The sequence below is a fragment of the Anabas testudineus genome, chromosome 15 (assembly GCF_900324465.2).
Source record: "Anabas testudineus chromosome 15, fAnaTes1.2, whole genome shotgun sequence".
NCBI classification, from domain to species: domain Eukaryota; kingdom Metazoa; phylum Chordata; class Actinopteri; order Anabantiformes; family Anabantidae; genus Anabas; species Anabas testudineus.
Window position 1 is genome coordinate 2,758,597 of NC_046624.1, and position 18,626 is coordinate 2,777,222.

The window sequence follows — 18,626 nt, forward strand, 5'->3', positions numbered from 1 at the left end:
AGCCAGAGAAGCCAGAGAACGGGTGTGTTCATAAAAGGAGGCTTGCTACTGAAACATTCACAGCTGATCTGTGCAGAATGAAAAGCACACCAGCATACAGCTGACCCCCCCCCCCCCCCCCCCCCCCCCCAGCAGTCAGCAGTGTGGAGGTCAATGCATAAGTTTGGCACTGTTAAGTCTTTCCTTGCTGTCGGGCATCTAAAGCATTTGAGTGCAGTGTTTTGTACTTTTTGGCTGAATCAAAGCACTAATGTGAGCTGGGCGTGCAGGTGGTGGGACAATAAAGAGGCTCGAGGTAGCTGCATTGTTACAACATGAGGGTTAAAAGAGGGAAGTAACTGTCTGAAAAGGCCTTGTTAACATATTCAAGTATTGTCTTTGTGCGTGCGTGTGCGTGTGCGTGTGTGTGTGTGTGTGTGTGTCAACCTCTTCCTCTGCAAGGTGAGCCTGGGCCTCGCTGTCCTACAGCTGCGCTGCCATTGGTCAGTCTGGAAGCTGTGTTAAGTTACACACAGGCAGGAGACATATAGGCGGAAATGCTGCCGTTGCTTTCACGATAAAAGCATCACGCGTCGAGCTGGGTCTTCTACTTTTAGTACATCACGACCGACTGCCGGCTTTTATTGTGAAAACACTGTCCAGGAAGTGGTTCTTATGGTGGCTAACTGCTTTAGCTAACTTCACGCCGGTCAGTAACAGGGGGCAGGACTCCGTGCAGTTTTCTTCCTACAAAACCCTCCGGAGTTGACAAGAGGACAGTCCCGACAAGGACAGAGGAAAAGTTCAGAGAATAAAATCAACAATGTTGAGTATGAAAACTTCTCCCTTCCTCGACTTTGAAGACTGTCAGACGTCACCACGTTGAGCCCTGCTGCGCCCGGACCTGCCGAGGACAAGTGCCCGGCACCGAGCGAGGACCGCATTTTATTTCACACCCACAGACGAGCGCTTATCTCTCACTCCGGCGTTCAAGTTCGCAAGGTCGCGGCTATTTAAAACACGTGAAATGAGGTTATCGAGAGCAGAAAAGCTGGTCGACTGTGTGCAGCTGCTGTCGGAGCGGTGAGTTCACTTTCCCCGGTAGTCGCTGCGTCGTGTGCCGCAACTTCAGCCTCAGCGCCGGTGGCGGAGAAACCGGACCTCGGAGGTAGAAAACACCAAGGTGGTAATGTACACACAAAATAGTTCTTTTGCACCAGCACCAACAGTAGATTTAAAATGTTTTAAATGTGTAAATTATGTTGTATGGGCTCATTCTGACTGTGAAAAGTTCTAAGTTGATTATTATTTGTCAAATTAATTTTGTTTAATTGTCAAAGTGTTATTTAATGGTATAACCACACATCACTCTATGAAGTGTTCACACAGGTGGTGCACTGTGATGTAGGCCTGTTATACCTGCTTCAAATGAAACTCAAGTGCTGCTTTTACTTAGGGATAAATATACATACTGTACATCTGTGTCCTGATTCAGGATATAATATATGAAATGATCATTCAGATCACAGGTACAGGTCCATTATCATCAAAATGCCCAGTGTCCAAACAACATTGAATGGATTTATTGAACATACACTGTAACGCCTAACTGTAAAATACTCCACCAGTAACTATATTATCCATTCTAAGAGATAGAAGACAATCTTCAATATAGTCTTCAATCTTTTTATGAGAAAAAAAAACTTTCAAAATATTATGTGTAAAATAAAGGGACGTAACAAAAGATAAAGCAATAGGAAGATTGTTTCATAAAGGATCATACTTTTTATTTGTTTGTTGTCTCTCTTACTGTAAACACCATCAGAGTCATTTACCACTAGATCAGCCAGCTTCTAAAAGTACATTTTACCTATTTTAAGTAGGTAATCTGAAATCAGTAGTGAGCTGCTGCACATAAAAATCACCCTCCAATCACAGCCTATTCATCCATGTATTTCCTCCCTTGGGATGATGGTCGGTTTGGTTCCCAGGCACAATGAGCGTGTGGACGAATAAGAAAAAGCTGTAAGACTCGATTCTGTGCAATGTAGTGTAAAGGTTTAGCATGTACCAGCGGAGTAAATGATCTACTTGGTGCATCCGGATACATGTAGGATTAGTTTGCTAACCAGTGACACTAAGTAAGACTCAAAAACTTGATCCAGTCCTATAACTTGAGTGCACAACAGGCGCTACTGTAGTTAAATGTTACTTTAACAGTGTTTTACTGTAGTTACACTGTTATACACTGAAAATATGTTGTTGCTATAGAGATTACACAGGAAGTCCTTCAGTTAGCTGAATGCAGATTATGTCCTGGTCTGCATTTGTGTGCGTGTGTGCGTGTGTGTGCGTGTGTGCGTGTGTGTGTGTGTGTGTGTGTGTGTGTGTGTGTGAGTGTGTGTAAGCTGGGTTGTTTGTGTTGATCCAGGCCTCTGGGCTCTTTGTGTTTGAGGAGGGGTCTCCGGCCTGACAGGGCTGACCTCCGGGTAGCCATGGAGACAACAGGAGCCACTTCCTGAATTCTCGACCCATCCCACAGCACATTACAGGACAGGGATCTGGAGTCAAATTCATGACAGGGGTGGAAAAAAGGGAGGAAGGCAAAGACAATTCTATTTTAATGAAAACATTTTTTCTAGAAAAAAAAAAGTGACTCAATACAGTAGTAAACAGAATGCAGTGCAGTAGAGTCAAGTTGAAACTAAAGAAAAACAGACTAGCTAAGGTCATGATACCACAATAATTCATCAGCAGATAAATTACAGTAGAACAGCTATTTGGCTGCTTCTTCTTGTGAGACAGATGCCTTTTTTATTTTGCAGGATTTGGTTCATTCCACTTTGATGACATGACTAATTTCCATTACTGTATCCTTTCAACCCACATTAATAAATTGTAATAAGTAATAGATTAATTTTAATAAACAGTTATCAGCGTCCATCATATTGTAATATAATGTTTTCGAGGCTGAGCACAATTGTTTTTCTAATCTGTTAATAGGTGTTTGAAACTTGAAAACTGTAACAAAGAAAAAAATTGAGAAGAGTCAAAATTTCAAGGCAACAGATATCAGCAAAGTGAGTGAGGTGATTTAACTTATGTTGTTTAAGTTCAATTTATGCAACTAAAATTTTCCTCAATCCTAACTCTTTAACCCCCAAGCTAAGCTTAAAGTCCGGGCATAGGGTGAGAAGAGCTAGTTTTGCCGTGTCCAACATTTAAAAAGCTGTGTCCCAACATCTCTGTAATATACTATACACGCTGGCTCTTTTTTGTTTCGTGTTTTGTAAGAATCTAGTTTTAGATTTAAGGGTAGTTGCCTGCTCTATTTTTTAATAATAACTTCTTATCTCTCAGCTATTGCTCTTTATATACCAGTCTTACAAATGTATTTTGCATTTCTTAAACAGAAGATTTTTTTCAATTAAACATGTTATTTAAAGTTAAAAACAGTTAACAAACAGTTATTGCAGTCATTGAGTAATTAAAAATACACAAAGTATAATATTTGTGTAATGGGTGCGTAAAAATGTAAAATCTCCACAATCTACATATTCCTTTTCCAACACATTAGCACAAAGCATAATTTTCCGAAGGCCCCTGGTGCTCTCTCTACTCACGTCTGAGAGTGTCGAGGAACATTAACTACTGTTTTGTCCTACAGGAATAAACAGTGTTAATAATCAGAGGTCTGGTTTCACGGGCCACCAGCTCTGTTAGTATTCAGGACCCTGATCGGAATATCCACCGGTCCGTTAAACTGCTGACAGAGACTGATATACAAGGTCAACCTGTCAGAGAAAAAGAGCTGAACAATGGAGAGAGGCAGGGCAATAAAGAAAATGCCGGATTTGTGTATCAGATACAGAATGGAAACTTGAAGGAAAACTCAAAACACACACTGATAAGTATGGTTAATGAAGATCTAAAGCTAAATTGCAGTCTAATAATGAAGTTAAGGGTATGGAACTGTCAGCCCCGGTTGATTCCTAAAGACGATTGTAGAGGTAAAAGTGGAAAGTGCTTTAATAGTCAGAGGAATGAAACACGTCACATTTAGAGTGTGTATGTGGTGAATAATGAAATGTGATAACAAGTGTAACCCGTAACTGTAAAACCCACTAAGCTGAGCAGTAACTAGCAGAGTGAAGGTTCAGGTTGACAGTGCTGGAATCCAGGTACTGAGTCACCCATTACACTTCAGTTAAGAGTCAGAAGTGGTAAAGGTGATGGTGTGACATTATGTAGTTTGAGGGAGTTCATATATCTGCCAGTGAGGGAATACTTTAAATAGAAGATAATGAGTGCACTTGTGGTTGTGTGCCCTTTATCACATAAGAGTGGCAACCTTGTGCTTATTTGTTGAGTGCCTGTAGCTTCCTGACTTTGTATGTGAACACAGAATGCTTTTTAGGAACTACGAGAGTTCAACATTTCAACAAGAGAAACTTTGCTCAAGCTTTAGCTCCTGCCAGAGACCACAAAGCCTCGACCCAAACATTAGCTGCGAGACCAAATTCAGCTCACTGTTTTTTCCACACTTGGGTAATCCAACTATTCCAAAAAAATTAGGGATATAATGAGTCTTCAAATCCATAGTTTGCTTCAGGCCTAAATTTTTGAGCTACAGTTCAGTTCGTACTTTATTTTGTGTGTAGTTTTTATGTTTTGACTGGTTGGGCACTCAAAATACAGACGACCTACACTCTATAGTGTCCCTGAATGCCTCACAACACAGCTCACACTACGTATATTTTTAGCACAAAGCCTGCACATAAAGGCAAGTCATAAATCCTCTTACAATGAGGAATAGATTTCCATGATAGTGTATGTACAGGTGATTCTACAGTGAGATAAGTGGGATGTCTGTAACAGGGTGGCAACAAGTTGGGTGTGGGCTCATGTTGTGACATGAGACAGTGAACGTACGTGGTAATACAGGTCCTAGAAATCTGAAAAGGCTTATAAGGGTCTAGTGTTTTGGAGCTGATGAGTGAGAGTTTGTAAATGTCTCCATTTTTTAGACTGAAGTTTGGTTTCTGTAACAAAATGCTATAAACAGACTATAATCCTGATTTACCTTGCTTCCATTTCTTATTTAGTTCATGTAACTATTTGGTTAACAAGGGCCACTAAGATCCTTCTACATAGCGGGTGAGTATTCATTGAGAGGAACAGTGCATTTATAGTGCATTTATAGGAGTAATGACTTTTTTCTCGGAAAACATCTTGTAATGTGTGAAGAAAGTGAAATATACAATTCACATTGGAAACAAGTACAAGCTGCAAGACACAGATAATTAGCACTGACTTAGACATGGAGTAGAAATAACCTCCCGAAGTAATCTACAGATGTCACAAATGGAGACTAAAAACTACGACTAATTTAAAAAATCAACAGTGAACTGCGGCCAACAGAAAACATTACACTTGAAGCTCTTGAGTTGTGAAAGACAAGAAAAGCTCCTGGACTTTAAAGGTTGGCTTTGGCCTCTAACACAGCTAGAGGTCATCTGAAGTGCCTGGGTCCTTGATGTACGGCAAGTTTAATGGTGTTTAACCTGGCACTGCGGCTCTCTCATTGTGTCTGTGTATTTGTGATGTGAAAGAAGTGCCTCTTGAGTGGATGAAAGAACACATAGACACGGTGCTTGTCATACTTTAAAGGTTTCCTCTGTAGCAGTTTTAAACACTAATATATCACCATTGCATTAGCTGTCAGCTTGGTATATTTATTGCGCTCAGATCAGGCCGCGATAGTCTCTAGTCTTTACCGGTGTCATTAGTAGTGCTTGGCAACATTTTCTTTAACCCTTCTTCTTCCTAGCACAAACACAATTTTGTGTTTTCTATCAAACGTTTCTCTTGTTTTCTACATCTTGTTACTTGCCTGAAAGAGAATTCCTGTAGTATGAGGTTTTAAGCGAACAGTTGAGAAAATGCGGAGAATGGAGACACTGGGTTGTAAGATATCTTTGTTTATTAGGAAAAAAAACTGAATTGAACTTCTCCATGTACTGATTACAAAACAAGATACAGTTAACTAATGAATGATCTTCAGAGATATGGTGGGCATTTTAACTTTGGGCAGTATTATTCACAACACTCTGTAAGTATGTACACGATCTTCACCAAGGCCTGAAATGCAGCTTTGTTCATAGTGTTGAGGGGCCATCATGTCTTTCCCTTGCAAACGCCGCTGTGGCCTGATTGATTTTCCTGAGCCGTTTTCATTTGCATTTCTATGGAATGATGTTTACGAACACTTTTGCCACTGATGGAGAAGTTGGCCTAGCTGACGCACCCACTTTTTTAATTGCACCTTTGTTATTTAACAATTCTGTCAAACTACAGTATGTATTTAGAAATAATTTATTGTTCAGCTCATTTTTATGTTCAGTATTGTTTTCCAGTTTAAAAACCGACTTGCTGAATGTCACATGAAACTGAGTTCGGAGTTTTGGCACCAGTCGTTTTGTCAAGTTGAGCTTTTGTCAAGAGTCAAGAGCTTTTATAAAAAGAGGAGCTGCTCACTGAATGGCATGAAAACCAAACTGAAAAAGTAGCTCTTAGTCATACTTAATGCTACCAGTTATGTACTTTAGCTGATAAGCAACCCTGTTTTTTAAATAAAAGAATTGAACTGTATTTCCAAATAAAGTTTAAAGTGCATGCTGTGGGTACATTTTAAAGCTAACCCCATCTGTTCAGCTTATTGTCCTCTCAAAAGTCAAGTAAGTTCTAGCTTAACATGTTTGCACACATCATCATATTCATGATTCATTTAGACTAAATACTACTGGAAATGCTGAACTGCAGTTGATTTTGCTAAGTTAAACACTACAGTTCCACTAAATTAGTGTAGAAATTAGCATCATTGTCCATATTTCTGTTACGGACGTGACATTACAGCCTATTTGTCTTTAACGTGGGATTTCTTTTGTTGTATTTCTGTGCAGCTAAAACACGAATCCTTATTTGTTTTTCTCATACATATTGCCAGTTTATTAAGCAATATCATAGATTATATTGAAAACTGTGGCAGACATTGTGAGGAAAGACAAGAAGTTAGTGTGCACACTTGCTTTCATTTCTCCAGTTTCCCTCCCTCCCTACTTCCTCCTCCTCCTCTATCTCTCTCCCTCTTCGCTCTGTGTGTCAGCTGGTTGCCAGGCGCTAAGAATCTGGGGAATGCAGGATTGCAATGTTCTGATAAAGTTTGCTTTGTTCCCCAAGTGACCTGAGAAAGAGAGAGAGTAGTAGTAGTAAGTCTCTCTCTCTCTCTCTCTGTCACACACACACACACACACACAGACTTTACAGTATATACATTCCTTACTTGCACATGAGCAACTAGTAACTCTCAAAAAGACACTGAAGTGTGTCTACGTAGACAGAATAAAGTACAAAGCCTCCTGTGAGTTCAGAAAACCACACAGTATTCTTATAGATATATATATATATGTATACACAACTACATTTGGGAGGCTACTGTAACATCAGAACACAACCATCTTATGCTTGGCTACTTGGCTAATTAAGCTGATTCACTGCACCATTTGTTTTGTTACTGTGCGATTAAAATAAAAAATCATGTTTACTTCTCATTCCCAACAAAACAAACTACTGCTAAAAGGATGACCCTTGATTCCATTAATTAATTTAAAACAAATTGCAAAAGTTACAGACTTGTTGGTTTTAGAAGTAGATTATTCATGGGGACATATTTTCCATCCAAATTCATCATCCATCAGAGTTAGAGATGGCCCGACCTGACCCAAACCTGTAAAGCATATAGTATTTCATGTTTGAACTCAACCTGAACCTGATGCTGTTGAGTTTGTGCAGCAGCACAGCCACCTCATCATCTTAATTTTAATAACTCTTTGAATTAGACTAAATAGGGATAGGTTCGTGTAGTCAGTGTCTTAGTTCAAATTATTCACATCTGAAACATTTACACCTACGTGATCAACTCTACATGAACCTAAACATGATTCCTTAATTTCTGTCCAAACTTGAACTGAACCCCTGGACACCCACATAGCCCTTTGGATTAGGTTCGGGTATTTACCTTGTAGTCACTGTGGATATCCTGTGCAGCTATTTTCAGTGCAGTTTTAGTGTAGACTCAAATCTGCTAGTAGCAAATGTTGGGAGCTCCATTTCTATTTAATTTAGTTTTAGCACATGTTGGCTAAAAAGCGCTGCTTGCTGTACAGTAGCTTGACGTTTCGGTTCTTTGTTAGTGAAGGGGAGGGAGAGAGATGGAATTTCTGTCTTTATCACGGCACAGGACACGCATGTGATTACATGCTGTCTTGCTTTTTCACTCTCCATCACACACATACACTCTTTATCCCCCTCTCTCACCCACAGACACACAAAAAGTAAGTTATCAAGACCGACTAGTGGGACCAATGCCAACCTTCAGGCATTTAAATAAGTTCACTAATACAATGCAGCAGTCCAAGGGGCGTGAAGGAGAGTTTGTGATATAAACAGAGTTGAGAACTGGATGTGTTTGTGTCTAAACTGTATGTTTGTGAGTGTGTGTACATGAGAAAAAGTGGAGAAAAAAGAAACGGGAAGTGCGCGTTTGGGTTGGGGGAGCTGGGTCAGAGAGGGCACTATGGGAGTCCGCCACAGTCAATTGCATGTGAAGAAGTAATTACATTTGTGTGTGTGTGTGTGTGTGTGTGCTGAGCTGTAGGAGGGTGTATGATGGCTAAACAAAAAAGCTGACTTGTGTTTACATGGTAAATGCATACGTGTGTGTGTGTGTGTGTGTGTGTGTGTGGGTTGGGAGTTAAGGTTGTGGAATGTCACATGCTGATAGAAAGCTTACTGGACAACAAAGCCAGGGAAAAACATTGTGGGAATTATTAACTATGCTAATGCAGTGGATGTGGACACTGCTGTGCTGCAGTGAGCTAGTGTCAGGTGGTTTTCACTGATTACCTCAAAGGTAAAATAAACGTTTTCCGTGCATCAGCAGAAATCGTGGTCTGCTGCATGTGTATTTTTAGTACCTTAAATAAAAAAACAGCTCGTGAAACAAAGCGAAAGGGAAACAGTGATGACTCTCTGACAGAGGGCACATGATATATAAGCATTGCTTCAAGAAAGCTTTTTTCACCCATTATTAGCGTTCATTGAGCTATATATGTATAAAATTACCAATTACCAAACTGTGGCTCAGATATCAAGGTCCGAACCAAACCGTGTACATGCAGAATCATTACAGCCCTACCACCTCATATTTGTCATTTTGTGTCTGTAGGTGCCCTGATCAGTACTGGAAACACGATTTGTTTTAGATACAGATCAGTAGTGACAGTGTGTCACTATCAGCTGTACAGGCACAGCAATGGTAATTTTCTCACTGCAATTTATACACTTCAGTAAAGCAGTAGTAAATGTAGTGGGCTATATAGTAACTAGAGAGGGATTTCAAACACATCCTTGGTGGCTAGATCTTGCACCCATCTTGGATTCCAGCTAATAAGCCATAAAGAGGCTAAAATAAAATAAAAAAAACACAGTTTATTGAAAGACACACACACATTAAAAGTCACCAAATGTACTACAGATTTGTAAAGGACGGCACCAGTAAAGTTTACTCTCTGCTTTTATATTAGGACCGCCAATTCCCTTCAAACAAGTTTGAGAACAGAGAGCAGAAAGAGTGGACTAATGCATTCTTTGAGTGCAAGCTGGCAGTGGGACAGAAACTACACTTTCCACTAGTGTTGAATTCAGTTTTCTCGTGTAGATGTTGAAATGTGTCTATTCATTTACTGTTTCTGTTGTTTAAAAGTCCATGTTAGTATTGTAGCAATCTGAATTCACTTTTTTTACATATTTGGTATGTCATTTTTCTTTTTTTTCTTTTTTTTTTTTCTTTTCTTTTTTCAATTATTTAAAGTATTTAAGTGTAATGTCACTCCTTCCATTTGCTTTAAATTAAAACTGGAAAGACTTTTGTTGGCATGCGTGCGTGCATGCTGTGTGCGTGTGGGAGTTCGTAGGTATCATATCCTTTCCAGGCCGGTTGGCAGTCAGGGCTACTGTAAACATCCTTGACTGGAAGCTGGTGTTAGGTTCTGGGGCTTTCAGTCGGATGTTTGCAGCAGCCAACTGCTAGTACCATCACTACACCTGGCGCAGGCTGTCACGAAACGTGAGTGAAGTGCTCCGAGGTCGACATCATACAACCGTAAGTATGGTGACTGTTCATTCATAGTATAATTACTGAGAGAAGGACATTGTTAGGGGACAATACACATTGATGGTAGCAGTCAGAAAATGCAAACATTATGTTGAAGTAACAAAATCTGGGCATGTTACGATCAAATAGGAAAGCTGTGCTGTAGATACTCCGGATGTTTAAAACAGCATTTACTGATTGTCTTTGTAAATACATTTGACTGAAGTGACTTGCTTCGGATTGTCTGACCGCTTGTGTTTTGTGCCCCGTTTAACCTGTTACCACCAACTCTGTATTTCAAGAGCCCAGCTATTACCCCTTTGAGTAGCAGTAGCAGCTGGTTGTCATTTACTGGGGTGGAGCTACAGGCACTTATGTTGTGTTCGGACACCACATCGGATGTGAAATTAAGAGTAGTGAAATGAAAGCTGTTTACTTAGATTAGATTACCAAAACACTTTTAAATGTATGTATATTCTGAAAAAATAGATTATAAGATTACATTATAATAAATTATTATATGTAACATGGTCTTTAATTAACTACTGTATATCTAATTTTTAGAAACTGTGCTCATGTTGCATGTATTTCCATGTGTGGATTCTCTCTGTCATCTTGCTTGGCTGTGTTTGGGTGGCTACGATAGTCATAGAATGCTTTGAAATCAGCGCTCAGAAACGTCAAACCTCCGATGTGCATCAAATGCATCACTAGAACTGGTGCTTGCACACTAATGAAGCTGTTAGAAGCTGCCATCTGCTGCACTGGACAATTGAAGTTGCCACTTGCTGGTAATGGTTTGGTGAATGTGAATTACTTAAGATGCTTCATATAACCATTCACCTTATTTATTGGCAGGTACAGTTTTTCTTTAAAGAGTTAAGTCAAGTGCATTGGAAGCATTATACTCTGTGCCAGTGGTCTCTAAGTGTGGCATTCATTGCTCCAGTTATGGCCTCGGAATGCTGCTTCTGTGACCTTGTGCCTTTTGAAGGTGAGATAAGTGGAATGACTTCTGTTAGGTAAAACCATTATGTAATAGGGGTCATAACTCAGTCCATGGTTAAAGTAAATATGCACCAATGGGGCAAAGTTATCACCACAGAAAACTAGAGGAATGGAAAGGTGTGTGAGTCCATGGAGAAATGGCTGTCAGTGATGACAGTAATGGTTTTCTCCAGGCAGCTTCTTCAGTTCCCAGTAGACGGGAGCGGCTTCATCCTCTCCTGAGAGACCAGGAAAATTAAGAAAGAGAGCAGAAATGGGAAGATGGCAGGAAATGAGGGAGGAGAGTATTAACGTACAGTAGAGGAGAGTGGGCTAGATGAGCAGATGAGAAGGTAGACTAAAATTACAATTTGTAAATAGTCTTTTATCCCTCCCCCCTGAATCGGGCTAAGAGGAAGTGGGTGTAACGTATATTACAGGACCACAGACAAGGAAGGAAGGAAGGAAGGATGCATTCTAATATTACAGACGCCCCCACCCCCACATTCATTATACCATGAATGAAAACATGCTGTACTTCTTGCAGTCTCTGTCTCAACAGTCTGTTAAAACCCCGGGAAAAGAGTTCAGTTCACAAGTTCTTCATGGAAAGATACAAGCGACTTCTGATGCAGAACTATATTTGTTTTTGCTACAATATTTAGATGTAACTCAATCTCATATCAGTTTATTTGAAATAGTGGAGCACATTTCCTGACAGACGTGTCCCAGTAGATGAAAACCGTAAACACACGAGACCCCACATACCACCAATAGCCTGAATTTGTCAGACTTTTCAAAGGAACTGTTCGCTCATGCTACTTAAAACTAGTGGACACGATGGTTACAAACCTGCTTCTTTTCAAGTGTGGAGAACCAGTGCACAAAAATGAAGGTTAATAATAAAAGTATTTATTTTTCCTGTAATGTAATGTATACACTGACCATGTACAGTTTTTTGCAAAACGGGGCAGATGAATGTGAAATTGACAAGCGTCATGTGATATAAAGCCACCCTGTGACCTCTGAGTTCCAGGTAGTGTAAACATCCTACACTCTCGGCGTCTGTCCTCTGGTGGCCGGGAGTGGGACTGTTTACACTGCCTGGCTCAGAAACTCAATGGGCCACAGTGAAGGAGAGTAAAAAATAAATTCACATATGATTGATCGCATCACTACTTAAGCATAACAGCTGCGTTTTAAACCCCTGCCAGCTTAAGCACCTCTCCATTTTTCTGTCAGGAGAAATGTTGTTTTACCTTCAAACGACTGAAACTCGATACAGCTAAACATAGCACAGGTTTTGGAGCTTTAGAGAAAAGCAGCCTGGCCACACACAGACTTACAGGCCGGACCTTTCCTTTTGTAAAACTGTCTTCATTCTTGTTGACATCACAAAAAAACATCAGTGTTAAATCAAACTCATTGAAAAAGCCTGGCAGCTTTTGTAAATAAAGAGCTATTAAAAGTTAAAGTAAAGGATTTAGGCTGGCTGGGGAATGCTTGCCATTTGGGACAGGAAATAGGGAGCGGCACATCACTGATTGGCTGGTTTCTCCTGACCCAGGGACCTCGGTCATAGCTGTCCCACTGGGATTGGGACACACATACACACACTGAGTATGTGACATTCAGAAAGAAGTGAAGCAGCAAAATAGGGAATTGAGGAAATGAGATGAACGAATCATTGTAGTAAGTATAACAACATTAATAGACATTGTGTTAACTGTGACACTCTTTATGACTGACATGTTTCCAGGCCTCTCAATGTCTGTATCTGTTTTTAAATAAATGTATTTTTTCTTCTGAAAGCTTAAACAGGAGAATAAAGTGAAAACGTGAAAAAAATTATCTTGTGTGAGTTATTCTACTGGGAAGAGTGTGTGTGCGCTTGTGTGTGTAAGGCATCTGTGTCATATTAAGTGTCAACAGGAGGAAACGTGCAGGAAGCAGAAACAGTGGGTGTGTTTGTGTGTACTCACAACAAGTCTGCTATTCTAGAAGTACAAATATACAAACTATAATAAATACATAGGCATGGAGGATGTGGCTATTTAAAGGTCAATGGCTGCATGAAATGTGTTGATCAGTATAACAGGAGTCTGAGATGAATGTGATTACTACTCATGAACACTAGAGGGCATGCCTGATCCACTGCTTCAATCAGGTTCTCCATGATTTATTGAGCTTACTTCTGTCTTTGGGCGAGAGGCAGGGTGGACAGACTGCCAGTCTGTCACAGGGCTGACATACAGAGACAGACATTCACACCTATGGGCAATTTAGAGTGACCAATTCATCCTGACATGCATGTCTATGGATACTGGGAGGAAGCCAGAGGACCCAGGGAGAACCTGCACTCCTTCTTGCTGCGAGGAGACATTACATCACTGTGCTGCCCAGAATATTACGTTGAAGTCACAAATAGTAGTTTACAAGACAGGCTTTTATCAAGGTAGTTACCACAAGATGGGGCCGTACTATCACAAGTACTGCTGCACATGATCAGTTAACAAGTTATGTTGCGATGTATGGCTGAAATCAGGTTGAATGAATGTAAATTATGACCAATAAAGATGACAGGTTTAGCTTGACCATTTCTTACACATGACTCTATCCTGTTAGTCCAAATAGCACTTTGTGACACCTGGGTGATGTCGAATGTTGGGAGGGTAAATAGTCCAAGTTGGCCTTAAAAAAAAAAAAAGAGGCAATGACAAAATAATACAGAGGTTCCTGTTTTCAGAAGCACAGAAAGCGGAAGGGGACTTTCGGCCTCAGCTCTAGTTTCTACCACAAGATCTGAATGCAGGGAAAGCCCCCGAAACCAAAACTGCGGTTTTAGCGTGCCATCGAGACAGAAACAGAACAATGTTAAAAAGGCATTGCTATTGTTACTGCACAGGCCTGAGCTGACTGAAATGATCACTGAATCTACTGTGGACAAACAATGCATAGATTATCTGTGCACATAAACGTTTGCAGCCGAAACTCATTGTACGTTATAAGTGTTAAGTATTATACACTAATCAAGCACAATATTAGCACTGCATTATGGTTTTAATGTTGCAATTATGACTAGCCAACAAAGCAATAACCAGCAATTGACTAATTAGTCTAAATTACTTTTATTAGTCATTTCTGAGCATAACATGTCTTCACAAAGTGCTTAAAAATACAAAATAGCTGCCATCTTGACATCTGTGTGGGTATAATTTGAGCTCAGAGCACCAGGAGGAGTAGGAAGTGCTAGAAGTTCTGTCCATCATCATCACAGTTTTGAATCATGCCAAGATACTGAATATTTCCAGGTGAATTTTTGTGTGAAATGTGAAGCACATGACCAAACTGTGAAGTGTGTCTGATTAAAGAAGAATTAGAAAAAGATGCAGCGAGATTATTTTACAAATGGAAAAAAAAAAAAAATCCTTTTCGTCAAAAAGCACCACGGTGGTGCTCACTGCTATGTTACAGATATTGCCTTTAGACACACTGTTGTGAAAATAAATGAATGTTAGCGATTACCAGTCTCCAGCAGCGTCTGAACTCTCGGGATCTCCCCACAAGGAGAGGAGAATATTGTGAAATATTTCTTTAAATGCACGGCAGCGTGCTGCAGAACATGCTGGGGGGAAATGGAAGATGGGAGGACAGGAAGCACATGGAGATGCCATCTGCTGTTGGGCAACAACGCAGAAAAAGCGCCAAACTGTGACAAACACACATATAGTGTGACATAAAGCAAATGGATGCAAACGTTTTACCAGCACAGACAGAATAAACAGTAGGAGCACATAGTCAACCATAAAGTGCTTCAACTTTCAAGAGTTCTGCTCCTAGATAAAAAATAGGAGACGCAGCAACATCCATCCATCAAGTTTTGTAAGAATGGTAATGTACAAATGCCGCTGTTCCGCTTTCAAAAATGTGCAACATGTATGCAAAAGTAAGATTTCGTACTTGCATTGGTGCCAGTGGAGATCAAGTTCATAGTAATTGCAAACAGTATTTTAACTATGCTCACATTATTAGTCAGTACTGAGCTAAAGCTTACCATGTACAACCTGTGACCTGATGTATGCAGATGTGCACTGAGGCCCATTTCCACTCCAGGAACCTCTCTCAGGTACCAGGAACCTTTTGAGGAACTGAGTCCCTCGACTCCAAAAAATCCACGGTTGGAATGTAGTATTTTCTAAAGGTCCAGGAACTAGCAGTGCTGAATGTTGCTAATTGGTCAAAGAACTACTGGGAATATTTTAGGTGATGCAACCAGAGCTCCTTCTTCACCACAAAGTCCTTGGAAAAAGCAGAAGGGATAGGTCTCCATAAAAGAAAGAGGGTGACACTGAGGCTCTTGGTGAATGAAGATTCAGATCCAGCCTCTGGCATAAGCCACTGGCAGCCAGGACAAGAATCCAGGTGGAGGAGAAAAGAGAAGCGCACAGCGTGAATACTCGTGTGTGAGAGAGTTCAGTAGTGTGTAAGTACCTGGAATCAATCACACACCTGTACACTAAGAGTAAATCTTTAAAATGTTTTTTTTAATGCACACTGACTGCATCAAACCTATAAGACAGAGACATTTAGAGCTGTGTGAAGCTGCTGTGCTCTTGTCGGGTTTATCAACAGCAGCAAAGACAAGTGGAAGGATCTGCACTGGCGCTGACGGGAAGGAAAGCAGAAAAGCTCAGTAGGAGTGAGATGGATCACATCACCACAGAGCTGATGTTGTTTGAAGACTCCAGCCGTCACATCTTTCTGTTTAAGGCAGGGCCCCCCCCCCCCCCCATGGCAGCAAGCTTTCTAATCATATACTTCTTACTGTGTTCTGATTTCATTGTGAAGAAAACACGCTCTTCACATAACGTGTGGCCCCCCCAGTGCCTCTCCAGCTCCCTTTACTGAGAACTTTGATGCTGTTATTTTGCTGTCAGATCTTTGTACTCGCGAATCAAATGGGTGTTTTTCTTGTGCTGGCTCTGGGAGGCTCAGACATCTCATAATTAACGGTAAGAGGCTTCGGGACTGGCCGGGCACATAATTAAATAACAGTCAAAATACAGTTGCAGCCAGAATTATTCAGCCCCCTACCCTCCAGGACGCTCGAGTGATGTGTAGACTCAGATCAAAATCAACTAAAGCTTCGCTGAACAGTCAAAGAACGTCTAATGATTCTTGCTGAGAGCATAAAGTTGATCTCAGTAACAGTAAGAAGAGAACTTAAGGGGTTTCCTCCACTGTTTGTGTCACTGCTAGTCAAAGTATGAGTAATGACACATTTTGACCAAACAAGAAAGAAGTCCAGTTGTCATGAAACCACTTCCACAGAACCTCGCCTGGATGACTGTCTTCCTGTTAACACTGATGTTTTTGGTGTGATGATGTAAATTCCTGTCTGTGTTTTTGAGGCTGCACTGTTTTCTACTCAGCACCGGCACAGGTGGAATTTATATCAGCAAATCTGCGAAAGCAAATCTGTTATACTGTAGAATAACAGACAGCTTAACTGTGCTCTGCAACACTTTAAAGTAAAGGTTTGGTCGCTTTTTATGTAGGTGTGTCATATAAAAACAGCCGCGTTAGATGCATTTACAAGGAACATATCTACTATCTGCTGCAGTTTAGGCCTTCTCTTGATAACTGTCAATCACCTTGTTAACTATTTGCCATGTTGATGTTTTACACCTGCCAACGGGATCATACTGCTCCCGTCTGTACATCACTGAAAATAACAGGTTTAACTATCCCATGAAAACAGATGATGACAGGATAAACCGACAATGGCTTATGCAAATAACATTCAGAAGCAATTAACGCAGGCTCCCAAGCAAAGCCCATAACTGCTGTGATCACAAGTGAGACGTGAAATGATGCCACAGTTATTAGGATTCTGATGATGACGTGTTAGCACAAGCTGATGGCACCAGTATCGCAGTCAGTTACTGGTTATTTCTCCATTGGGTTTCCAGAGGCGACGTCAACTCTAGTCTTAAAAAACCCTCTTCTCCTAAGGGCACATCGAGGAATGATAGCCTCAGCCATGTGATATTCTTGTCAGGAGCACGTTGTCTTTTCCCCCCTTTCCCTGCACTTGTTTGGTGACTTGCAGTGAAATTGGCTGAAACGTGCTGAGGTCGAGTGAAGGTTGTGGTTGGAGCGTGTTAGGAGCAGTTAGGCATAAACACAGAGCACTTTTATGTCAAAGATGAAAGAGTTTGTACCCGCATCGCCTATCTACTCAACTGAACAAACATATTTCAGTCCAACATCACACACTGAGCTGTATGCTGATGCTTCTTTAACATATCCGGTACCATAAATTGATAATGAAATGCCATTTTCTTGCAGATCATCAGGTTCACCACACTGCCAATTCATGTGTTTGTTCACACTGCATTCATATTCTCAGAGTGAGAAAGAGAGAGTACTGTACTACGAGATAAATCATGGATTGAGATATTTTCTGCTGTATTTGAGTGAACATTAGCATTCATTGGTTATTGAAAGACAAACAGTATGACATTGTTTTGTCTGTATGTGCTCATGAAACAAGTCTTTATCTTACTGGTGGACATTTAGTCGCTTCTGCAACAGCTGAAATAATACAGTGATCCCTTTCTTTATTCAAACACCCTCATTTTTCTACTCTGAACTATTAAAATAGTAATGCTAATTCATGCATTTTACTGTGATCTTGAAACAAAGCTGGGTTAAGATGTTAATAATGATTGACTTGTGCAGTCTAACTTCCTCTAATCAACATCTACAGGAGCCACTTGCTTGAGGTTACTGGTGCTGGTGGTGTTTCACGTACTTTGTCATCATGTTGTATCTATAACGGGTGTTAAGACAAGAACGATGATGACTGTGTTTTTTCAGCTTAGAAACATTGTCTTTGTTGATATTTGTAACTTTGGTGGAGATCAGATCACATTTCATGACCAATTGATGCAGAAAAACAGGAAATAGCAAACATTACCATTAGTATGTTTTGCATTAGTATGTTTAAGCTTTTACTGCAGTCATATGCACAGTTGTTGTCTACCTCAACTCTCTGCACCACTTGAAATACATGAGTAAAGTGGCAACAGTTCTACTTGTAACATGTTACTTTATCCTTACAGTCGTTTTATTAATATTACTGCTAAAAATATACCTCATTTTGTATTCTCAATAAGAGAGAAAGACAGCTTCACAGAGCCAGGAGAAAAATCTGAGGTCACCATCCCTTCAGTGCATCATCCTTACATTACAGATGATATGTCAGAAATCAGGACCAAGTTACATTATCATTTAAAAGTCAGGGATGTGAAGGTCACTCTGCTCGTGCTACTTCCAGACAGTCAAGGCTGAAAAATCAGAATCTGTGTATACTAGAGAAAACAAGTTCTTTTGTGTTTTTGTAATCTTCAGCTTTCGTCATATCATCCAATTATCTAAATCA